Source organism: Aquarana catesbeiana, linkage group LG03 (assembly GCF_042186555.1).
Source record: "Aquarana catesbeiana isolate 2022-GZ linkage group LG03, ASM4218655v1, whole genome shotgun sequence".
NCBI lineage: Eukaryota > Metazoa > Chordata > Amphibia > Anura > Ranidae > Aquarana > Aquarana catesbeiana.
Genome location: NC_133326.1, coordinates 504,261,192 through 504,284,899, shown reverse-complemented (window position 1 = coordinate 504,284,899; position 23,708 = coordinate 504,261,192). Strand labels below are relative to the sequence as shown.

Here is a 23,708-nt window from a genome sequence, read left to right as displayed (position 1 = left end):
ATTAATTTCCTTTTATCAATATACTGCACAAGCTTGTCAAACTGCAGTATTTCTATCAATTCTGAGATGTTCACAGACTTCACCAGCAACGTGCTTTTGCTCTTGAAAAGTTTTTTTCTTTTTTGTTTTGCATGATGGTGGTTTAACAATGCCTCACGCTTCCCCCACTGTAATTGCTGCACTGAATCTAACTATCTGCATACAAATCTAGGATTTGGCTCTGTCACAATCCCTCACCTTGGAGGAGAAGCACTCCCTCCTCCTCTACCCTAGCCTGTCTGACAGGAGCTGTGCTCAAAGGACACACCTCTCCTGCCTGCAAGTCTTGCGTTCTACCTGTAAGGCTCTCACTGTAGGACATGCTTTCTAACACGGCATATTCCGAATAGATATGGAGCAGAGGATTTTCCTGCAGCTTGGGGAAGACAAGGACCCCCAGTTCAAGACCACCAAGGCGTAACTAACCCTCCAAGAGCCGACATCCCTCAGGTAAGTTCGCCTTTATCCTTTTTTGTGTATTAGCTAACATCAACCTTTAGTTCAGGCGCAGCGATAGGGCTCAGATTAAGCATGAGGCTTAAAAGCACAAAAAGGAATTAAAAGAGGAACTTAGTGCAAGGAATAAAAAAAAAAAGGATTGTAGAACAAAGGCACAAGAAACAAAAAGGAGCAAAATACAATAGGATAATGTCAGAAGGCACAAGAGAGAGAAAGCGAGAGAAAAAAAGTAAAATAAATTGCTAATTATCATTGCTGGTGGGAGTCCTGCCGTGGTGGAGGATGCTTGGCCTTCAAATGCAAAATAAGTTAAAGAGAATTGGGTAAAGAGTTTAATGACTCCATTCTGCTGCCGATGGGCATTGTTAGGAATTGTGGATTGCCTTAGCTTAAGGCTAAGTAGACCTAGGCAGACCTGAAAACTTTGAGAAGTTGATGTCATGGCTTAGACACTAAGATGGATCCATGTAAGTGAAGGTTGGAGGTTTGGTAAATGTTTGCAGACAACTTGAAGCAAAAGAATCGCCTGCTCGGTTTTGTAGAGGACAAGGCTGTTTCATGTAGGGACACATGTACTTATATTCTTAAGGACAAGACCATCAACTTCACATCTGGAACACAAGACCAACTGGCCTCTAGCTATTGGATTTGACCATTGCTAACCTTTGCTTCCAATTTTTTTTCTGTGTCAGTGGATTTTTTTTTTCTCTGGATGAGTCGTGGTAAATAATAATTAGCAAAAACTGAGCCAACCGGCTACAAACGTCCTGGATTCTCACAGTTGCTGGTGTTATGATGTGTGTGCTGAACATTATGTCCTGGAATGGATGAGGAAGGTAGGAACGCCAGAGAATCCAGTATAATTTGTTTAATGGACCTGATTACAAATGAGCGATGGTTGTGGCACGTGTTACCGTAAACTGTGGTAGTGTGCATACAGCTTGTAGGTTTAGTGCTAGTTAGCATTGCAGAAGCATTTCCTTGATCATTTGAATTTAAATAAAAATAAGTGGTAAGATTGTGCTAGAGGAGTGAATATTATTGACATTTTGATTTGGGTAACCTAGTCAACATACAATAGCTAATTGTTTATGGCCTATGCAATGGTGATTGATTAGTTTAGTAGTACATACAAAAATATGAAATTAAATGAATTGTGGTAGATGCAGAAATTTTACACGCGCTAAAATATTTGGGCAACTGAAGAAAAATTATTTGGCTGTACAGGAGCACTTGGAAGATAGCATGACTAAATAACATTTGGGCTATGAGAAGTTAGTTGCTTGGGACAATCTGACAGTAATTTGGAAAACAAGCATGTACTTGTACAGTGGCTCTGTCATTGATTGGCCAAAATGTCTTCCTATTCACGGCAGAAAGAGTAAGGTTGATGTCAGCTCAGTTTTTCTAAGGGCCCATACACATCTCTGCATTGCGGTGACGCATAAATTACAGAGCGCATTTTCGCAATACACAAAACATGCATTACAAAAAAGGTCTTGTGAGATATTAGGCATGTTAGGATGCATTGGCAGTCCATTTATTTTGAACTGGTGTCTTAATGCAATGCACATTAATGAGTGCCATATTGGGATATATTTACTAAAGCTGGAGAGGGCAAAATCTGGTGCAACTCTGCATAGAAACCAGTCAGCTTCCAGGTTTTATTGGCAAAGCTTAATTGAACAAGCTGAAGTTAGAAGTGGATTGGCTACCATGCACAGGTGCATCAGAGTCTGAGTGCATGGGTTTTAGTAAATCTATCCCAGTGTGTTTTAATGAACATGCTTTAAAAGAGAAGTGTGGGGTATGAAAAAAACAAACATTTATACTCATCTAGGTGGACGCAGCATCGTTCTGAACAGAGCGATCAAGGACCACTGATTGCGCAGTTCTTGGTCTTCAGCGAGCAGAGAGTCGGGGACTCTGGCTCTGGGAATCAGTCACTGGCTCTCAGCTCTGCCTCTCCAGCGCTCACTGGCGTGCAGAGCTGTGCAGAGGACAGGAGCAGCTGGCTCAGACCGGGTTCACATATATGCAAATTGGATATGGGTTTCCCTGCATCCAATTCGCATGACAGGGGAGTGCAACCGGCTCTTAATGGAGCTGGTTCACACAGGTCCGGAGCAGCCACGGTGGAAAAAGGGTCCTGTGCATGTTTGGGTCCGGTTCAGGTGTAAATTCAGGCAAAAATTCGAACCTGAATCGCACCTGAACCAGTGAACAGACATGCATCGGACCCTATGCTGGGAACCCAGGGCCTCAGGCTCAAATCGCTGCGCTAAAAGGCTGAGCCAGCTGCCAGTCCATGCATCTGGGTGGATTCCAACATTAAAGTCAGGATCTCTCCAGAGTCTGGACCAGCTGAATAATGTCAGCCGACAGCAGACTTTAGTCTGCTGACGGCTGAATACCGGTCACAGGAATACAGATATAAGTGCACTCCTGTGATCCCCAGGATAAGTAGGGCCAAATTAGCTTTGGTCCTACTTCTCTTTTAATGCATCACAAAGAAGTGAATGGGTGCTAAAGGTTGTGCAGATGTGTAGATCACCTACCTACTGCTGCAGCAGCTAAATAGGATAAGAATGTGGATCAGGAATCCTAACCTCACTGATCTTAATGCTTGTTCCGTGTCAAAGTCTCAAACTATTTTCCCAGAGACGACCAGTCAACTAAAAATTCGAGAAGGATGTCAGCATTAGTGGTCCCTGAATTACCCTTAATACATTAAAAAATGTGGAAAACTGCCACAATAAATATACATAGGCTGCAATTACTAACCTCATTTGGAATATACTATTTGTGTTTTTTCGAGGTTAAAAAGCTTTCTGAGTTACTGAGCTGGAACAAGCATGTAGCAAGAATTTTGACAATTATGTAACTATAGTATACTGCATAGAATAAGACTTGCTCTAAAATTGTGTCTAAACAATTCTGAAGTAGTCTTACAAATTGTTTACAGACAAAAAACTGCCCCAGCAGACAAATATCTACAGAATATAAGGTTTGGGCAAAACCTATTGTTCTTAAGTGTTGTTATAAGCGAGCAATACATGTATTGTCTATGGAAATCTCATCAGAAAGATCAGAAGTTCTTCTATTTGGGTTCCTTTGATGTGGCTCTGTATGGGGTATAGGGGCTGCCATTGCTGGTCCTGGTTGTGTCCAGTTTGAATAATGTTTACTTGTAGACCTGGAACAAGCATGCTGTAAGTGGGTGTCAGAAAAATGTTAGAATGTCTATAATTGTTCCAGGTCAGGTCCAGGTTGGCATCTCTTGTAGCATACCGAAAAGGTGTGTTGTATTGCAATGTTTTATTTTTATGTAATACATGCATGTAAATTTTGCATGGCTACATCAACCATTTCTTATACTCATCAGTGTATGTGTGTTTTACGTGTGTTTTTTTTTATTGCTTTTGATTATTGTGTTGGCAATAATATCTTATTTCTACTTAAAAAAGAACTTGCATCAAAATGTATTCTCCACTTAATCTCTAGAGAGCCTAGCCCCCTAGGTGGGAGTGATGCCCCAGGCCTCTCCAGCATAGTGTAGGTATATAGTACAATTTATTTAATATATAAGGGCTCATTTAGGCGACTGATAAGGGCCATAGGCCGCCAAGAATCAGCGTATTTCTGCAGCAGGTAGCACAGGTATTTATGATCAGCTGTGGCCAGCACCCTGTACAAATCAATGACAGGCTGACAGGTGTCACGGCTCTTTATAGGTAACCACACGTCAAGTGGTTACATGCTGTCAACCTGTCATTGAAGTACATGGGCTGTTGACTGAGAACAACTGTACCCGCAGCAGTAATACGCTGATTCTTGGCAGTGTACAGCCCCTCTTGGTAGTCTGAATGGACTCTAATGCATGGTTTTAAAAATGAACAGTGGGATTCTAAAGGATACACAGACATAGATAATGTCACCTGTATTCTTCTTATTACTCTTATTATAATATAAGGCTGAATATCCAAGGTGGCGATTCTGTCTCTGCACTTCGTCCATTCAGATAACAAAAATACAGGGGGTTCCATGAGTGATGGAGGCACTGAGCGAGTGAGCCCCTGCAAAGAGGGGAAGCCACTTGCATAGAACACAGAACATCACAGTTCTCACTGTATGTAGAGCTATATATCTCTATGTATATATATATATAGATAGTGGGGTTTAGCTATCACTACTGGGCCACACCAAAAATGCTTTGATAAATTGGTTCTCCAGTGTAACTTTGAAAGAAATGACCATTAAGCTGATCTCTGGGGGAAGATATAAAAGACACACATTGGGGTTGATTTGCTAAAGGCAAATAGACTAAAGGCAGAGCTTAATAAATGAGGTTAAGCTTCACTTTACAAAGAATACCCAAGCACAAGCAATAAAAAAAAACAAAAAAGATTAGTAAATGAAGGGAAGCTCTGCTGACTTCCATTACCCAACCATGTGCAAGCAAAAATGTGTTTTTTCCTTATTTTCCTTGCTTGTGATTGGGTATTATTTGTAAACTGAAGTGTCAACTTATTTACTAAGATCTGGAACAACTGCACTTACAGAGTGCAACTGCACTAGCAAAGTGCACAGTATATGTGTCCTTAGTAAATCAACCCCATTGGTATAGTTTTGTAATGACACATTACATCATTGAATGAATTTTAAATTTACCGTATATACTTTAGTATAAGCTGAGTTTTTCAGCCCATTTTTTTGGCTGAAAAAACCCGTCTCGGCTTATACTCAGGTGAGTGAACAATAAGTCCGAAATGGAGGAGAAAAAGGGGCGGGGCCATGCCGTTGGGTAACGCTTGTGATTTGGCTCGGCACCCCTGTGAGTTTCCCCTCCCATGCTGTGTCAGATCGCCACACAGCCAGCCGCATAACAATGTCCCACCTCCTCTTGTGACAGATGGCACAGTGATCCAATGCTAGGAATCACTGTGCCGTGTGTCATAGGAGGCGGGACATCGCTACCGCGGCTGCACGGCGATCTGACACGGAGGGACATCGATCTCACATACACAGTTCCTGGTAAGAAAATAGAATAAAGCTTTTGCACCATACTTCTGAATGCTCCCCACCACCTAACTTATGCCAGTAGATCCCTACTGCATAAAGGGCACAGCAAGTGGCCACTTTTTTTCAATCCCTAAAACATGCAATGCACAAACTGTCCACCATTGCAGCATCCAATGTGAATACTCACCTAGCGAATAACATGAAAGTGTGATCTTTCTATTTATTTTCCCTTGCACATAACTGGGCATTCTAAATGAGCATGGCTTCACTATATTTACTATACCTCTTTTTCCATTTACTGTGTACAATGGAAAAAAAAAATAGAATAAAGGTTTTCAATTGCCATAAGCTTTATGAAGCATAATATTTACTGGTAGCTGCTGCATTTCCCACCCTAGGCTTATACTCGAGTCAATAAGTTCTTCCAGTTTTTGGGGGTAAAATTAGGTGCCTCGGCTTATATTCAGGTCGGCCTACTCGAGTATATACGGTAAGCAGTATAGGTACTTGAAATTGAGCTGGTATCAGCCCTTTTCTGTCCTTGTACAGGAGGCCTGGCATGTGAGACAAAGAAGCAGTGCAAAGAGGCAACCAGTTCACTTGCTGACAAGAAGCATGCTAAAAGGAGGAGAAAGTAGAGTGGCCAAGAGATGAGCTCATCACTGTGCTGCTTCTCCTTTAACTGCCCAGTCACAGACTGGGGCAGGTCCAGGATGACCTGGGCTCAGAGGAAGTGGATTGACTGATGCTGACCTTCAGACTGAGGATGTCTAGAAGCAAAAAAAATTAAAAATACTGCAGGGAAATCTCTCAATTAAAGGTGTACACTGCTGGTTTTATTTTACCTTTTATTAGACTATTCATTTTTATCTTTTTTATTTTTCTCTGGAGTTATGCTTTAATGAAATTGTGAGCCAACTTTTGCCATGTGGGCATCTTTCCAAGCCTTAGTAAATCACCCTGTCAGCTGTTTCATTAAAATGCCATTATTTTAGCAAAGAAGCTAACGCTCTCCTCCTCCCCCTCCAGCTCAGCCGGGTGCTGACAACAAGCAGTAAAAGGGTGTGAATTTTGTCAATGGAAAACCAGCTTAGACTCAAGGAGACAGAGAAAAGAATGGAAAACCTTGAGCCGTGCAGCACATGGGGGAGGGTCTAAGTGGGCTATACAATGTGCTAGGGCGCATGTTAAGGGAAGGTCCTGAACTCCGAGCCCTGACTTGTGTCAATAAGACACTCCAGATAATCCCCTCATTATGGACTGTTTTGTCTTTCTTTAACCTAGTCCTCCAGCTCAAAACTTTTCAGAGGGGAACAACTTCTACAGCGCAAGCCCTGACTCTCATTATTGTCCATGAATAAACACCACAAAAGATATGGAAATACAGACAGCATGGATATCTTTTGTTATTTCAGTCCGGATGTTTGAAGCTCACGGTGCTTTAACACTTGTGCATTATTCCATTGCAGCCAATAATAATAGGTGTCATGTTGCAGTTCCCTTTAAGGCTTCATTTTTCCCTTGCATTCTAGAAGGCCCTCACATGGGTGCAATGTAATCACACCGTACTTCACACGGTTTGGGGAATTCTGCTAAGCAGTATTTCTTTCCTACTTTCTCTAGAGACTGTTAACGCTACAAAGTTTTTTCTCTGAAGTTTCCTGTCTCTTTAAATAAATATATATATATATATATATATATATATATATATATACATATATACAGTGGGGACTGAAAGTATTCAGACCTCCTTAAATTTTTCACTCTTGTTATATTGCAGCCATTTGCTAAAATCATTTAAGTTAATTTTTTTCCCTCATTAATGTTCACACAGCAGCCCATATTGACAGAAAAACACAGAATTGTTGACATTTTTGCAGATTTATTAAAAAAGAAAAACTGAAATATCACATGGTCCTAAGTATTCAGACCCTTTTCTGTGACACTTATATATTTAACTCAGGTGCTGTCCATTTCTTCTGATCATCCTTGAGATGGTTCTATACCTTCATTTGAGTCCAGCTGTGTTTGATTATACTGATTGGACTTGATTAGGAAAGCCACACACCTGTCTATATAAGACCTTACAGCTCACAGTGCATGTCAGAGCAAATGAGAATCATGAGGTCAAAGGAACTGCCTGAAGAGCTCAGAGACAGAATTGTGGCAAGGCACAGATCTGGCCAAGGTTACAAAAAAATTTCTACTGCACTTAAGGTTCCTAAGAGCACAGTGGCCTCCATAATCCTTAAATGGAAGACGTTTGGGATGACCAGAACCCTTCCTAGAGCTGGCCGTCCGGCCAAACTGAGCTATCGGGGAGAAGAACCTTGGTGAGAAAGGTAAGGAAGAACCCAAAGATCACTGTGGCTGAGCTCCAGAGATGCAGTCGGGAGATGGGAGAAGGTTGTAGAAAGTCAACCATCACTGCAGCCCTCCACCAGCCGGGGCTTTATGGCAGAGTGGCCTGACGGAAGCCTCTCCTTAGTGCAAGACACATGAAAGCCCATGGAGTTTGCTAAAAAAACACTTGAAGGACTCCAAGATGGTGAGAAATAAGATTCTTTGGTCTGATGAGACCAAGATAGAACCTTTTGGCCTTAATTCTATGCGTTATGTGTGGAGAAAACCAGGCACTGCTCATCACCTGTCCAATACAGTCCCAACAGTGAAGCATGGTGGTGGCAGCATCATGCTGTGGGGGTGTTTTTCAGCTGCAGGGACAGGACACCTGGTTGCAATCAAGGGAAAGATGAATGCGGCCAAGTACAGGGATATCCTGGACGAAAACCTTCTCAAGAGTGCTCAGGACTTCAGACTGGGCCGAAGGTTTACCTTCCAACAAGATAATGACCCTAAGCACACAGCTAAAATAACGAAGGAGTGGCTTCACAACAACTCCGTGACTGTTCTTGAATGGCCCAGCCAGAGCCCTGACTTAAACCCAATTGAGCACCTCTGGAAAGACCTAAAAATGGCTGTCCACCAACATTTACCATCCAACCTGACACAACTGGAGAGGATCTGCAAGGAGGAATGGCAGAGGATCCCCAAATCCAGGTGTGAAAAACTTGTTGCATCTTTCCCAAAAAGACTCATGGCTGTATTAGATCAAAAGGGTGCTTCTACTAAATACTGAGCAAAGGGTCTGAATACTTAGGACCATGTGTTATTTCAGTTTTTCTTTTTTAATAAATCTGCAAAAATGTCAACAATTCTGTGTTTTTCTGTCAATATGGGGTGCTGTGTGTACATTAATGAGGAAAAAAACTAACTTAAATGATTTTAGCAAATGGCTGCACTATAACAAAGAGTGAAAAATTTAAGGGGGCCTGAATACTTTCGGTCCCCACTGTATATATATATATATATATATATATATATATATATATATATATATATATATATATATGTATGTGTGTGTGTGTGTTTTCGCCACTAGATAGGTGCACAAAATTGTATATGAACAATGATTATTGGCTGCTACTGCTATTTTGCTACTTTATGAGTTAACGAAAATTCAAACAAGTTTATGTGTGTATTAATTTATTTTAGCATAAAGTGCAAAGTTTTGAAAATGTCCCCCCCACTGTGTGCTTAATGACCATAAAAATCAAATTAATTGTTTCAGTTCCAAAACTGACAGTTGGAAGCAGCTGGCAGGTATGGCAACACTTTTTATGCACACAGTCCATGATAGTGCATAGGATTTAAAAAGTTTTTAAAGGGCTAGTTTAAACTTGCTTCAAAACATGGCTTTCGGACAGGCTTTGTTAAAGCTCTCTGAATGCCAGTCAAAGCTCCTGTCACTAAATAAAATGGTTAGCTGACCCCTGTTTACCCCTTGCGTTTGCTTCGACTTTGCTTCAAAAATTATATCCCATGTTGCTTTAGTGGTGCTTCAAAGTGTCTTCAAAGCCTCCATAGAACTCTACGACAAAGCGCGCTTGAAGCTCGCTTGAAGCACCTGCAGCTTTTGAGAGGCTTTAATTCAGCTTTAGCTTCGCTTTGTTTTGGAGAAATTGCAGGTATGAGGTATCCACACACACGCAGGGCATCTGTCAAGCTTCAACAAAGCTTCAAAAGAGCATCACGGAAGGATCACTGACGCTCCACTGAAGCATCACCAAAGCTTCATCAAAGCCCCACAGAAGCTTAATCGAAGCACCACCAAAGCATCAAAAACACATCATAAAAACATGTTGAAGTGGTAGGCACTTTAATGTGTGTTGAAGCCAAAGCAAGTGTAAGGGCTCATTTACACTTGCTTCGGCTTCAACACACATTAACGACTAGTTTACACTTGCTTCAAAACAAGGCTTTGGACAGGCTTTGTTAAAGCTCTCTGAACGCTAGTAAAAGCCCCTGTCACTAAATAAAATGGTTAGCTTACAGTCCTGGTTACACCTTGCTTTTGCTTTGCTTTACTTTGCTTCGGCTTTGCTTCAAAAATGATACTCCATGTAGCTTTAGTGGTGCTTCAAAGCATCTTCAAAGCCTCCATGGAAGTCTATGGCAAAGCTCGCTTGAAGCTCCGAAGCCATGCTCGCTTGTCCAAAGCCATGTTTTGAAGCAAGTGTAAACTACCCCTAAATGAGCCCTAACATTTCATATTTCTGATATGTGCCCACTGTACCATGCACTTATGTTAAAAAGTATCCTGTTCTCTTTGTATTGCTTTCTTTGTGTAAAATTTCTAGTGATCCTGCCAGTCTTCCTGCTTTTCTATTTAAAACTGATCACGCTAGGCTTGGAAACACATCCTTCCCAGTGTGGTCAGTTTTCTGGCTAGCACAGCCTGCCTATCCTACAATGGCCAAGACTTGTGCTGACACCCCCCTGAACACCCTTGTACAGCCATTCCCTGGAAAGATCAGTGTAATGCTCTTTTGCTGCCTCCCCCGACATCCCCGCTGCAGTCTCTATAAGTAATCACAAAAAAAGAAAAAAAACAGTATTTATCATTTTTTTATATACACTCATGTTTTTCCTTTCATTTCTATTTTAATCCCTTCCTGCTTCCACCTCCCAGTCCTTTAAGGGGTTCTAAATGCCAGGAGGTAGAGGCGGGCATTCCAATCATAAAACCGCTATGTTTGGCTGTCACAGTGGTCACATGATTGGAAATCTCCTGATCGCAAGTAGACATCGGGAGCTTTCGAGTACCTGCCGATAATTGTGCTGGGAGCGTGCAGGGCGCGATCTCAGCACAGAAATGTTTAAAACCCACCTGCCAAGAGGCTGCATATATACATACAACATGAAGCGGTTAAACTGAATTGGCTGTTTTACAAGGTGTGGTGGGTTCACCTATAATTTAAGGTGGAACTAAACCTAACTTAAAGAAAACTGCAAGCCGGCAAATTTTTAATGTATGCTATATCTCTTCTGCAATAATACATGCTGACCTGCATGCTCACAGTTTTCTATTGAATGTACACAGCATGCATTCCTGGCACACCCTGACTGTGCCAGAATAACTGATGCACATGTGCGGGATGATGTCATCCCCAATGACCAATCAAGAGGTAGAAAACCCAGCACCTGGGGAGAAAATAACAGCAGCCAGCAAGGAATCTAATCACTGAAAGGCTGAGGTGAGTAAAATCTCTGTGCAACTAAAAAATTATCCCTTGCAGTGAGATTGTGCCTGCAGTGCAAGGGTTAATTGCTAATTTTTGGTCTAAAGAGAATAAAAAAAAAAATCTACTTACTCAATTCTCCATTCCCCCTGCAGCAACTCCAGTCCCTGCAGCTTCTTCTTCCCCAAACTCCAGTGGTCTAGGGTCCTGACATCATCAAAACCAAACCAGGATTCATAGTCCCGCACTGCATGTGATGACACAGAGGGACAGCCTATTGCCAGAGCATGGGAGAGGGACATTTGCTGGGGAAGCAGAGGATCCTATAAATAACATTGTTTCCCCTCTCCCCCTAGACAAAAGAAGCTATTAACCCCTGCAGTACTCCACTTTTGGTGATGAACAGGAAGGCCTAGGGGAGGAAGGGGATCAGAAAAAAATATGGTATGGTCTTTCCAGCTGTTGAAGCTGTTTGCATATAGACGTGTTCTGAGTATGCCTGCAGGCACCTGGTCCTACCTGCTCATCATACCAGGGACCATTTTACTAGGTGCAGAGAATGTAAACTACAAATTAAGCGGCTCATAGCTTACAGAGGATCATTTTTCCTGCTCCTGCCAAGCAAAGTAGTAAAAGTCACTCAAGTCATAATTTAGACACAGATATGGACTCTCATGATGACAACTTTGACACTTGGTGGCTTACCGAGCATTTTCACTTGGAGTGAGTCACTTGCTCCTCCATACCCTAAAGCAGGGGTCTCCAAGCTTTCTAAGCAAGGGGCCAGTTTATTGTCCTTCAGCCTTTAGGGAGACCAAACTGTTGCCAGTGGGAGTGGACATTTTTCCTGGCATCAGTGGGAGTAAACATCACCACATTTGGTATTAGGGGGAGGAATAGTGCCCCATCGCTGGTATCATTAGGAGGAATAGCACCCCATTGTTGGTGTCAGTGGGGGAAATTATGCCCCATTGTTGATGTCAGTTCGCAGAATAGTGTCTCATATTAGTGTGTAGCACCCTTTAGTAGTGCTAGGTTGTTAGTGTAGCTGTTAATGTAAGAAAATTTCAGTTTAGCTCAGGGCTAAGCCAGAGCTATGAATCTGGGTCAGGGTTTAGTTACTTAGGGTTGGGTGACTCATCCTAACAGCCTGTCTGGTACCTCCCCCTGTTTTCTGGGACATTGGAGAATGTTCCAGACATAATGGGTGGAGGTTAGGAGGTGCTGCTTGGAATATTTATGAGGGCCTCAGCCAATCCCCAGTAAAGGGCTGGCAGGGGGCAGGCCATCTCATAAACAGGCATGAGTCATGCCAGGGAGGGGAGTTGGGTGGAAGATGGAGATGGAGTGCTGAGGAGGCTGTCGGTGGCCCTTGAGGGTGTCCCCTAGTCTGGTGGGGGGGTGACCTTAGGCCAGGGCTCAGGTGCTGGAAGGATCCTACCAAAACACACAGAAGAAGCCCTTCCTGGAGGCACGGGAGCAAGGAGAGAGGACAGTAGGAGCAGGTCAGCACGTCTGGGAGATCTCCTGAGAGTTAGCCAGGTGGGCTGGTGAGTGTCAGTCTGGAGGACTGTGGGGAGAAGTTAGCCTGCAGGGCTAGTGAAAGCGGCAGCTGCAGCCAGGCGGGTTGGCAGTGCCCGAAGAGGTGGTGCTGGGATCAGTAGCCACAGGAGTGATGCAAGTTGGACACTGAAATTCTGCTACACAACCAAGGGGCCTTGGGTTCCTGCCTGTAATGGGCCATTGCTTTAATTTGACTGAGTGACTGTCAGATATTCACAGTGTTCCTGCTGGGTTCTGCATGAGAGTGCTGGAGGAAGAAGAAGAGCTGTATATAGAGACTATATATAGGAAGAGTTGTCCCTGAAGTTGTTGTCCCATGACCTCTCATCCCTATCCAAGTTATTATCCCTCAATAAATAACAAAAACAAAGTCACAGACTGTTCTCTGACTCTGGAGTTCATGTGAAAATTTGGTGTGTCCGGCTGTGTAGGGTGGGGGATCCCAGTTCATCTGCGGCTGCTTAGGGGGTGCGCTACAAGTGGGAGGAATATTGAGTGCCCCAAGGGCCGGATAAAAGTTTTGAGACCACTGCCCTAAAGTACCAGATATTTTCTTTACCTCTGGCAGCTGCATGGGAGCATAGGAAAGATGAGTATTTGTTCATAACGACTGAATACAATTCACTATAGTTGATAGTTTTCCTTTTCCAATCTTCAATGTATTATTTTACAATTCACTAATGATCTGTAGCACCCTGATGTTTAGGCAGGGTTGCTATCAAATTTAGTAGCCAGGCGATAGTTGCCTTGGCCAATTGTTAGGAGATCAATTAGTTTCCCCCAAATTCTGGAATTGCTGCACTTCTATCTTCTGTCACTAGGTGGCATTGTAGCTGGTGACATTAGATAGGACAAGGGCATAGCAATGCCAGATTATGGGTGGATGGGGTGTCTCAGCCAATTGGCAGGGGTTTCTTTAACCACTTAAGGACCGCCTCACGCAGATGTACGTCGGCAAGACGGCACGGGCAGGCAAAATCACGTACATATACGTGATTTGCCTACCGCGGGTGGGGGGTCCGATCGGACCCCCCCCGGTGCCCGAAGTGGTCCTGTTATGTCCCCCGGCGATCGGAGGTGAGGGGGAGGCCATCCGTTCGTGGCCCCCCCCTCGCGATCGCCGCCGGCCAATCAGATCACTTCCTTTGCTGCTGTATGCTAAACAGCAGCAAAGGAAATGATGTCATCTCTCCTCGGCTCGGTATTTTCCGTTGCAGCGCCGAGGAGAGAAGACTTCACTGTGAGTGCACAACACTACACACACAGTAGAACATGCCAGGCACACAAAACACCCCGATCGCCCCCCGATTTCTGATTACAGCATTGGTGTCAGTTTGTGACAGTTACAGCATATACTACCTAATAAATGTTTTAACCCCTTGATTGCCCCCTAGTTAACCCTTTCACCACTGATCACCGTATAACCGTTACGGGTGACGCTGGTTAGTTCGTTTATTTTTTATAGTGTCAGGGAACCCGCCGTTTATTACCGAATAAAGGTTTAGCCCCCCGATCGCCCGGCGGTGATATGCGTCGCCCCAGGCAGCGTCAGATTAGCGCCAGTACCGCTAACACCCACGCACGCGGCATACGCCTCCCTTAGTGGTATAGTATCTGAACAGATCAATATCTGATCCGATCAGATCTATACTAGCGTCCCCAGCAGTTTAGGGTTCCCAAAAACGCAGTGTTAGCGGGATCAGCCCAGATACCTGCTAGCACCTGCGTTTTTCCCCTCCGCCCGGCCCAGCCCAAGTGCAGTATCGATTGATCACTGTCACTTACAAGGCACTAAACGCATAACTGCAGCGTTCGCAGAGTCAGGCCTGATCCCTGCGATCGCTAACAGTTTTTTTGGTAGCATTTTGGTGCACTAGCAAGCAGCAGCCCCAGGCAGCGTCAGGTTAGCGCCAGTAGCGCTAACACCCATGCACGCACCGTACAGCTCCCTTAGTGGTATAGTATCTGATCTGATCAATATCTGGTCCGATCAGATCTATACTAGCGTCCCCAGCAGTTTAGGGTTCCCAAAAACGCAGTGTTAGCGGGATCAGCCCAGATACCTGCTAGCACCTGCGTTTTGCCCCTCCGCCCGGCCCAGCCCAGCCCACCCAAGTGCAGTATCGATCGATCACTGTCACTTACAAAACACTAAACACATAACTGCAGCGTTCGCAGAGTCAGGCCTGATCCCTGCGATCGCTAACAGTTTTTTTGGAAGCTTTTTATTGAACTGGCAAGCACCAGCGGCCTAGTACACCCCGGTCGTAGTCAAACCAGCACTGCAGTAACACTTGGTGACGTGGCGAGTCCCATAAGTGCAGTTCAAGCTGGTGAGGTGGCAAGCACAAGTAGTGTCCCGCTGCCACCAAAAAGACAAACACAGGCCCGTCGTGCCCATAGTGCCCTTCCTGCTGCATTCGCCAATCCTAATTGGGAACCCACCGCTTCTGCAGCGCCCGTACTTCCCCCATTCACATCCCCAACCAAATGCAGTAGGCTGCATGAGAGGCATTTTCTTTATGTCCTCCCGAGTACCCCTACCCAACGAACCCCCCCAAAAAAGATGTTGTGTCTGCAGCAAGCGCGGATATAGGCGTGACACCCGCTATTATTGTCCCTCCTGTCCTGACAATCCTGGTCTTTGCATTGGTGAATGTTTTGAACGCTACCATTCACTAGTTGAGTATTAGCGTTGGGTACAGCATTCCACAGACTAGGACACACTTTCACAGGGTCTCCCAAGATGCCATTGCATTTTGAGAGACCCGAACCTGGAACCGTTTACAGTTATAAAAGTTAGTTACAAAAAAAAGTGTAAACAAAAAAAAAAAAAACACATACAAAAATATAAAATAAAAAAAAATAGTTGTCGTTTTATTGTTCTCTCTCTCTCTATTCTCTCTCTATTGTTCTGCTCTTTTTTACTGTATTCTATTCTGCAATGTTTTATTGTTATTATGTTTTATCATGTTTGTTTTTCAGGTCTGCAATTTTTTATACTTTACCGTTTACTGTGCTTTATTGTTAACCATTTTTTTGTCTTCAGGTACGCCATTCTCGACTTTGAGTGGTTATACCAGAATGATGCCTGCAGGTTTAGGTATCATCTTGGTATCATTCTTTTCAGCCAGCGGTCGGCTTTCATGTAAAAGCAATCCTAGCGGCTAATTAGCCTCTAGACTGCCTTTACAAGTCGTGGGAGGGAATGCCCCCCCCACACCGTCTTCCGTGTTTTTCTCTGGCTCTCCTGTCTCAACAGGGAACCTGAGAATGCAGCCGGTGATTCAGCCAGCTGACCATAGAGCTGATCAGAGACCAGAGTGGCTCCAAACATCTCTATGGCCTAAGAAACCGGAAGCTACGAGCATTTTATGACTTAGATTTCGCCGGATGTAAATAGCGCCATTGGGAAATTGGGGAAGCATTTTATCACACCGATCTTGGTGTGGTCAGATGCTTTGAGGGCAGAGGAGAGATCTAGGGTCTAATAGACCCCAATTTTTTCAAAAAAGAGTACCTGTCACTACCTATTGCTATTATAGGGGATATTTACATTCCCCGAGATAACAATAAAAATGATTAAAAAAAAAAAAAATGAAAGGAACAGTTTAAAAATAAGATAAAAAAGCAAAAAAATAATAAAGAAAAAAAAAAAAAAGCACCCCTGTCGCCCCCTGCTCTTGCGCTAAGGCGAACGCAAGCGGCGGTCTGTCGTCAAACGTAAACAGCAATTGCACCATGCATGTGAGGTATCACCGCGAAGGTCAGATCGAGGGCAGTAATTTTAGCAGTAGACCTCCTCTGTAAATCTAAAGTGGTAACCTGTAAAGGCTTTTAAAGGCTTTTAAAAATGTATTTATTTTGTTGCCACTGCACGTTTGTGCGCAATTGTAAAGCATGTCATGTTTGGTATCCATGTACTCGGCCTAAGATCATCTTTTTTATTTCATCAAACATTTGGGCAATATAGTGTGTTTTAGTGCATTAAAATTTAAAAAAGTGTGTTTTTTCCCCAAAAAATGCGTTTGAAAAATCGCTGCGCAAATACTGTGTGAAAAAAAAAAATGAAACACCCACCATTTTAATCTGTAGGGCATTTGCTTTAAAAAAATATATAATGTTTGGGGATTCAAAGTAATTTTCTTGCAAAAAAAAATAACTTTTTCATGTAATCAAAAAGTGTCAGAAAGGGCTTTGTCTTCAAGTGGTTAGAAGAGTGGGTGATGTGTGACATAAGCTTCTAAATGTTGTGCATAAAAGGCCAGGACAGTTCAAAACCCCCCCAAATGACCCCATTTTGGAAAGTAGACACCCCAAGCTATTTGCTGAGAGGCATGTCGAGTCCATGGAATATTTTATATTGCGACACAAGTTGCGGGAAAGAGACACATTTTTTTTTTTTTTTTTTTGCACAAAGTTGTCACTAAATGATATTGCTCAAACATGCCATGGGAATATGTGAAATTACACCCCAAAATACATTCTGCTGCTTCTCCTGAGTACGGGGATACCACATGTGTGAGACTTTTCGGGAGCCTAGCCGCGCACGGGACCCCGAAAACCAAGCACCGTCTTCAGGCTTTCTAAGGGCGTGAATTTTTGATTTCACTCTTCACTGCCTATCACAGTTTCGGAGGCCATGGAATGCCCAGGTGGCACAAAACCCCCCCAAATGACCCCATTTTGGAAAGTAGACACCCAAAGCTATTTGCTGAGAGGTATAGTGAGTATTTTGCAGACCTCACTTTTTGTCACAAAGTTTTGAAAATTGAAAAAAGAAAAAAAAAAATGTTTTTTCTTGTCTTTCTTCATTTTCAAAAACAAATGAGAGCTGCAAAATACTCACCATGCCTCTCAGCAAATAGCTTGGGGTGTCTACTTTCCAAAATGGGGTCATTTGGTGGGGTTTTGTGCCACCTGGGCATTCCATGGCCTCCGAAACGGTGATAGGCAGTGAAGAGTAAAATCAAAAATTCACGCCCTTAAAAACGCTGAAGGCGGTGATTGGTTTTTGGGGCCCCGTACGCGGCTAGGCTCCCAAAAAGTCCCACACATGTGGTATCACCATACTCAGGAGAAGCAGCTAAATGTATTTTGGGGTGAAATTTCACATATGCCCATGGCCTGTGTGAGCAATATATCATTTAGTGACAACTTTGTGCAAAAAAAAAAAAAAAAAAAATGTATCACTTTCCCGCAACTTGTGTCAAAATATATACGCTATAACTTTTGCGCAAACCAATAAATATACGCTTATTGACATTTTTTTACCAAAGACATGTGGCCGAATACATTTTGGCCTAAATGTATGACTAAAATTGAGTTTATTGGATTTTTTTTATAACAAAAATTAGAAAATATCATTTTTTTTCAAAATTTTCGGTCTTTTTCCGTTTATAGCGCAAAAAAATAAAAACCGCAGAGGTGATCGAATACCATCAAAAGAAAGCTCTATTTGTGGGAAGAAAAGGACGCAAATTTCGTTTGGGTACAGCATTGCATGACCGCGCAATTAGCAGTTAAAGCGACGCAGTGCCAAATTGGAAAAAGACCTCTGGTCCTTAGGCAGCATAATGGTCCGGGGCTCAAGTGGTTAAGTCCCTTGGCCTGCTGGGAGAGCCTATTAATTTGGGTGGAGTCAGGTGTTCTGTGCCTCCTGGCTGTCTGGGTGGACGTGTGTTATGCTGCCCCGGGCTGCTAGGTCGTAAGCCTGAGGCCTATCCCGGGGACATCTGGCTGTTAGGCTGTCTGAGGGCATATCCAGAAGCAGGAGAGCAGTGCAGGTTTGGGACTGCGGGCTTGTAGTCCAATCAGAAGTAGCGGTTCCGCCGGATAGGGAACCAACTGTGGTGGTAGAAAGGGGAAGCTGTCACCACTAAGGGACCGTCCACCTTGTTACTGGAGACCACTGTGAGTAAGCTGAGGACAGTACTAGAAAAGACTTCTCACCAGCCGGGGACAGTGAAGAAGTGGGAAAACTTCAGCAAGTGCCAAGTCAGGGACCCAGCGGGACAGCAGAGGTGATGCTTGCGGAGCATCTGTGAGTGCCAAGCTAGGGACCTGGCGGGTCAGCAGGGGTGACGCTTGAGGAGTATCTGTGAGTGCCAAGCCAGGGACCCAGCAGGGGAAAGCGGGGGTGACACTTGAGGAAGATACTGAGTGCTAGAAGTGGAAGAGCTCAGGGGATCCAGTGCCTATTGGATCTGAAGTCTAGTGAAAGACTGGAAGTTCGTTAAGTGAAGACTCACAGTGAGTCATTGTGGAGTAAGCTGGGAACTGTTTGTGTTGCAAATAGTTGAATACATTTGCCGTTAGTAACTACTACAAGATTGTTGCCATAGGAGACAGCGGTCCTAGCTATACAGAAGTGGTGTCCGGCTGGAGGCCTTCACCTGTATAGCTGTCTACCTATAGAAGTCTCGGAGTCTGCTAATTAACACTGCATCTACTTAAGGGTGTCCTGGCCCTAACCCTCTCTCCCCCAGTTCTGTTTAAGAGACAATACATTTCTTTGCATTCAAAAAGTGTCTGGCACCCACCATTTCATCTTGCATTACACCCACCATGCCTTGCAACCCACTCTACACAGAAGGATGTCAGCTGTCCCTAACTCTGGAGGTCACCATAAGGCCTCAGGGGCCCCGGGACTTTGCTACAGATCTATAGGTGCATGTAGCCTAGACATATGAGCTAGATACAAACGTAGTTATAAGTCAGTGGCAAAAACATTGCAACACTTTCAGCTGTACAAATGCAGTAAAATCTAAATTGGAGTAAACCCTAGTAACAAATCAGAATTCATCTTCGACTGATCTGAATGCTGAAACTGACTCCTAACTGGTGGATATGAGTTACTGCATTTCACACATCATTTCTGGTTTTGTAATATCTTATTGAATAAGCCCAGAGATGAAAGAAACATCGTCTTACATTTGCCATCTATGACTGTCTCCTGGACTTTTTTCATTTGCAAGTATTGAGGCTGAACTGTTTGATAAGAAATGCAGTCCAGCATATATATTTTTATTAAGAAATAAAGTGTAAAGTACCATTTACTTTTGATGAAGGATCTGGTGGTAGAGAGTGAGGACAAAATTGGAGAAGAAAATCATTTAAATCATCTGGCTTTCTAATGCTAAAGGTAGCCATAATAAATACATTAGTCATTTGTGGTGGTGGCACGTATGGCTGCACACAATGTGTAGAGAAAGTGGAGGTGTTTTCTATACTGTATATGTCAATCTCATGCTTGTCATGCTGTATGCAGTATATAAAGTTATCATTAACTGCTGGTAACATATTTTCTCTGCTTTTTATTACTGTTCTTCCAACATGACCACATTCCAAACAGTACCTTGCCTTCTGATTTAAACCACTCAGTAATGCACGGTACCCAAATAAAATTGATGTCATCTTTTTCCCACAAATAGAGCTTTCTTTTGCTAGTATTTGATCACCACTGTGTTTTTAATTTTTTTCACTATAAACAAAAAAACAATTCAGAAAAAAAAAACAAAACATTTTTTTTACTTGCTACTATAAAACCAATCCAATAAAAAAAAAAAAATTGTAAAAATCAAATTTCATCCTAAATTTAGGCCAGTATGTATTCTGTTATATATTTTTGGTAAAACAAATCCCAATAAATAAAAAAGAATTTAAAAAAAACAAACAAAAAACCCCCCAAATCCCAATAAGTGTATATTGTTTGGTTTGCACAAAAGTTATAGCGTCTACAAACTATGAGATATATTCTGGAACTTTTTTTTTTATACTAGTAATAGTGGCAATCAGCAACTTATAGCAGGACTGCAATATTGTGGAGGACAGTTGGACACTAACTGAAACTTTTGACACTTTGTGGGAACCAATGACACTAATACACTGATCAGTGCTAAAATCCATCACTTCCCCCCTGTCAGAACGGAGCTCTACCTTGTTTACAGAGAACGGCTGCCCTGTAGCAGTAGATCTGCTATAGGGCAGTCATTAAGCGGTTAAATACTCACCTCCTCTCCAATAGTTCAACTTCCAGGAGGGATCCCTTTCCGGTGCCAGCCTCTTCTTCCTGGTTCCTTTTGGGAGCCCGTTCTCACCATTCTTGATTGGCCAGCACAGGATGATTTACTGTAACTCTTGCGCATGCACAGGAGTCAGTCGTTCTGGCACACAGGGACTGTGCTAGTAATGTAAGCTGAGAGTAGCTCTGTGCATGTGCAACAAAATCCTGCGAGCAGGCAGGTAAATCTATTTTTATTGCAGAAGATCTCTTTTGTGATAAATACCCTGCCTGTAGTATGCTTTGTAATTTTGCCTTTAGTTTTGCTTTAAATTCTTTGCGAGAGTTTACTGGGAAACGTTAAAAGAGAAGTTAGTTTTATATTTTTTTTCTCAAATTAATCTTACCTAGGTGAATGCTGCATCTGTCCTCCACCGGCTCTAAGACTGAGAACCAAGTGATCAAAGACCACTGATCGCTCAGTTCTCAGAGCTCTGTAAGCAAAGAGCTGGTGACAGTCACTGCTGCCTGCTCTGCCTCCTTCAGCACTCACTGGAGCACTGGGCTGTGGAGGGGGCAACCCCTTTAAAATATTTTAGTAACTGTTAGATGGAAATTTTTTCATACCTCCCCAAAAATTGATCCCAGAAAAAGGTGAAGGCCCCTTGAACCTCCTTTAGGGAAAGGGAGCCCTGACTGCTGGAAGCATGGCATCACTGTGCGTGTGAACCTAAAAGGGAAGTTAAGTAGCTCTGTTAGGATTGGCTACAAAGATCTGAGGTGACTGGGTGGAACCGAAACTCTAGTAAAAAGCTATGTTGAGGCACATCCAACTGCTCTGAGGAGATTCAGCTCTATGTTATACTGGGTGCTCACAGTATAACTGTGACTGGCATTGTTGTTTGGTAAATTCAGGGGTCAGTCTAATGTCTGTCTGGCACTGATGGCAAGGACAGGCCTCTTAGACTATGTGAATTTATGTTTTATGGGTGCTCACAGTATAACTGTGACTGGCATTGTTGTTTGGTACATTTGGAAAGTTGTTACTTTCAAAATAGGTGTGGCCCTATTTCCAACTTAATCAGCGTTCATGTCTTTTTGAGGGGCAAGGCATTGGTTTATTAAATAAATGAGCTTATGCTTCTCAGCAGTCATTAAGGTTGTCAAGGATGGCTCCAAATCTAAAGAGACTAGAAGTCACAGGCAGCAGAGATTTGCTCAAAGCAGGTTTACAGCTATAACTCAGTGGCGGCTGGTGCTCCATTTTTGGGGGGGAGCAAACAAAACACCCGCCACCCCCCCGTTCGGTCAGACCAGCAATCAACCCCCACATTCGGTTGGTCAATCCGTCAGTTAAACCCCCCCGTCGATCGGCAGTACAACTCACAACCCCCCCCTCGTCGCTTGCCTGTCTGCCGAACAACTATGCACTTACCCCATATAGGTCGCGGGCAGCTTCCCCCTGTGTCTCCCCCTCGCCAGCTTCCCACTGCGTCTCCTCCTCGGCAGCCAATATGGTTGCTTCTCCTCTCGGCCACTGGGGTCTCAGGACCCGCTTCCTAATTGGCCGGGAGGAGAATCAGGAAGACAATAGCGAATATTAATTCGCTATTGTCACACAACTGGGTGGGCTCGGGGCACAGTGCTCTGTGCCCTGAGCCCACACTTTTTTAAGCTTCAGGATTCCAAAAAGAAACCCCAATAAAATCCATGCGTCCGGTGCCCTGCATGTAGATTAGGGGTCGGGGCATGGATTAGGCCCCTAATGGAGCAGCCGCCACTGATCAGACTGTAGGAGCAGGAGTACCTAACACAGTCACATGCCAGTAAGTGCAAAAGCTAGATTTTTTTAGGATATTTCACACTTATGCCGCATACACACGGGCAGACTTTTCGACCGGACTGGTCCGACAGACTTTCCAGTGGACTTTCGACGGACTTTTGACGGACTTTCTAACGAACGGACTTGCCTACACACGATCACACTAAAGTCCGACGGATTTGTACGTGATGACATACACCGGACTAAAATAAGGAAGTTGATAGCCAGTAGCCAATAGCTGCCCTAGCGTCGGTTTTTATCCATCAGACTAGCAAACAGACGGGCGGATTTCTGGGTCCGCCGGAGTTACGACGTAAAGATTTGAAGCCTGTTCCAAATCTAAAGTCCGTCAGATTTGCGACTGGAAAAGTCCGCTGAAGGTCTGGTAAAGCCCACACACCATCGGATTGTCCGCCGGATTTGGTCCGTCGGCGTCCGTCAGAACAGTCTGGTGGAAAAGTCCAACTGTGTGTACGCCCCATCACAGTGCCTTGAAAAAGTATTCACACCCCTTGAAATTTTCCACATTTTGTCATGTTACAACCAAAAACATAAATGTATTTTATTGGGATTTTATGTGATAGACCAACACAAAGTGGTACATAATTGTAAAGTGGAAGGGAAATGATAAATGGTTTTCAACATTTTTTGCAAGTAAATATGTGAAAAGTGTGGTGTGCATTTGTATTCAGCCCCCCTGAGTCAATACTTTGTAGAACCACCTTTCACTGCAATTACAGCTGCAAGTCTTTTTGGATATGTCTCTACCAGCTTTGTACATCTAGAGAGTGACATTTTTGCCCATTCTTCTTTGCAAAATAGCTCAAGCTCTGTCAGATTAAATAAAGAGTCTCTTTGAACAGCAATTTTCAAGTCTTGCCACAGATTTTCAATTGGATTTAGGTCTGGACTTTGACTGGGCCATTCTAACACATGAATATGCTTTGATCCATTGTAGCTTTGGCTGTATATTTAGGGTTGTTGTCCTGCTGGAAGGTGAACCTCCACCCCAGTCTCAAGTCTTTTGCAGACGCTAACAGGGTTTTCTTCTAAGATTTCCCTGTATTTGGCTCCATCCATCTTCTCATCAACTCTGACCAGCTTCCCTGTCCCTGCTGAAAAAAGCATCCCCACAACATGATGCTGCTACCACCATAGTGGAAAATTTCAAGGGGTATGAATACTTTTTTAAGGCACTATATATACGATTAACATTTCC

The 23,708-nt window shown here is 43.4% G+C and overlaps 1 protein-coding gene across 1 annotated transcript in view; it reads left to right on the top strand.

The window, feature by feature from the left end:
* The first annotated feature begins 272 nt into the window (after positions 1-272).
* Positions 273-23,708, top strand: part of FAT2 (FAT atypical cadherin 2) — a 176,366-nt gene continuing 152,930 nt past the window's right edge. Inside the window, exon 1 of the mRNA XM_073621123.1 lies at positions 273-489. The gene's annotated coding sequence lies outside the window, so the exon portion shown is untranslated. The remainder of the gene's footprint in view (positions 490-23,708) is intronic.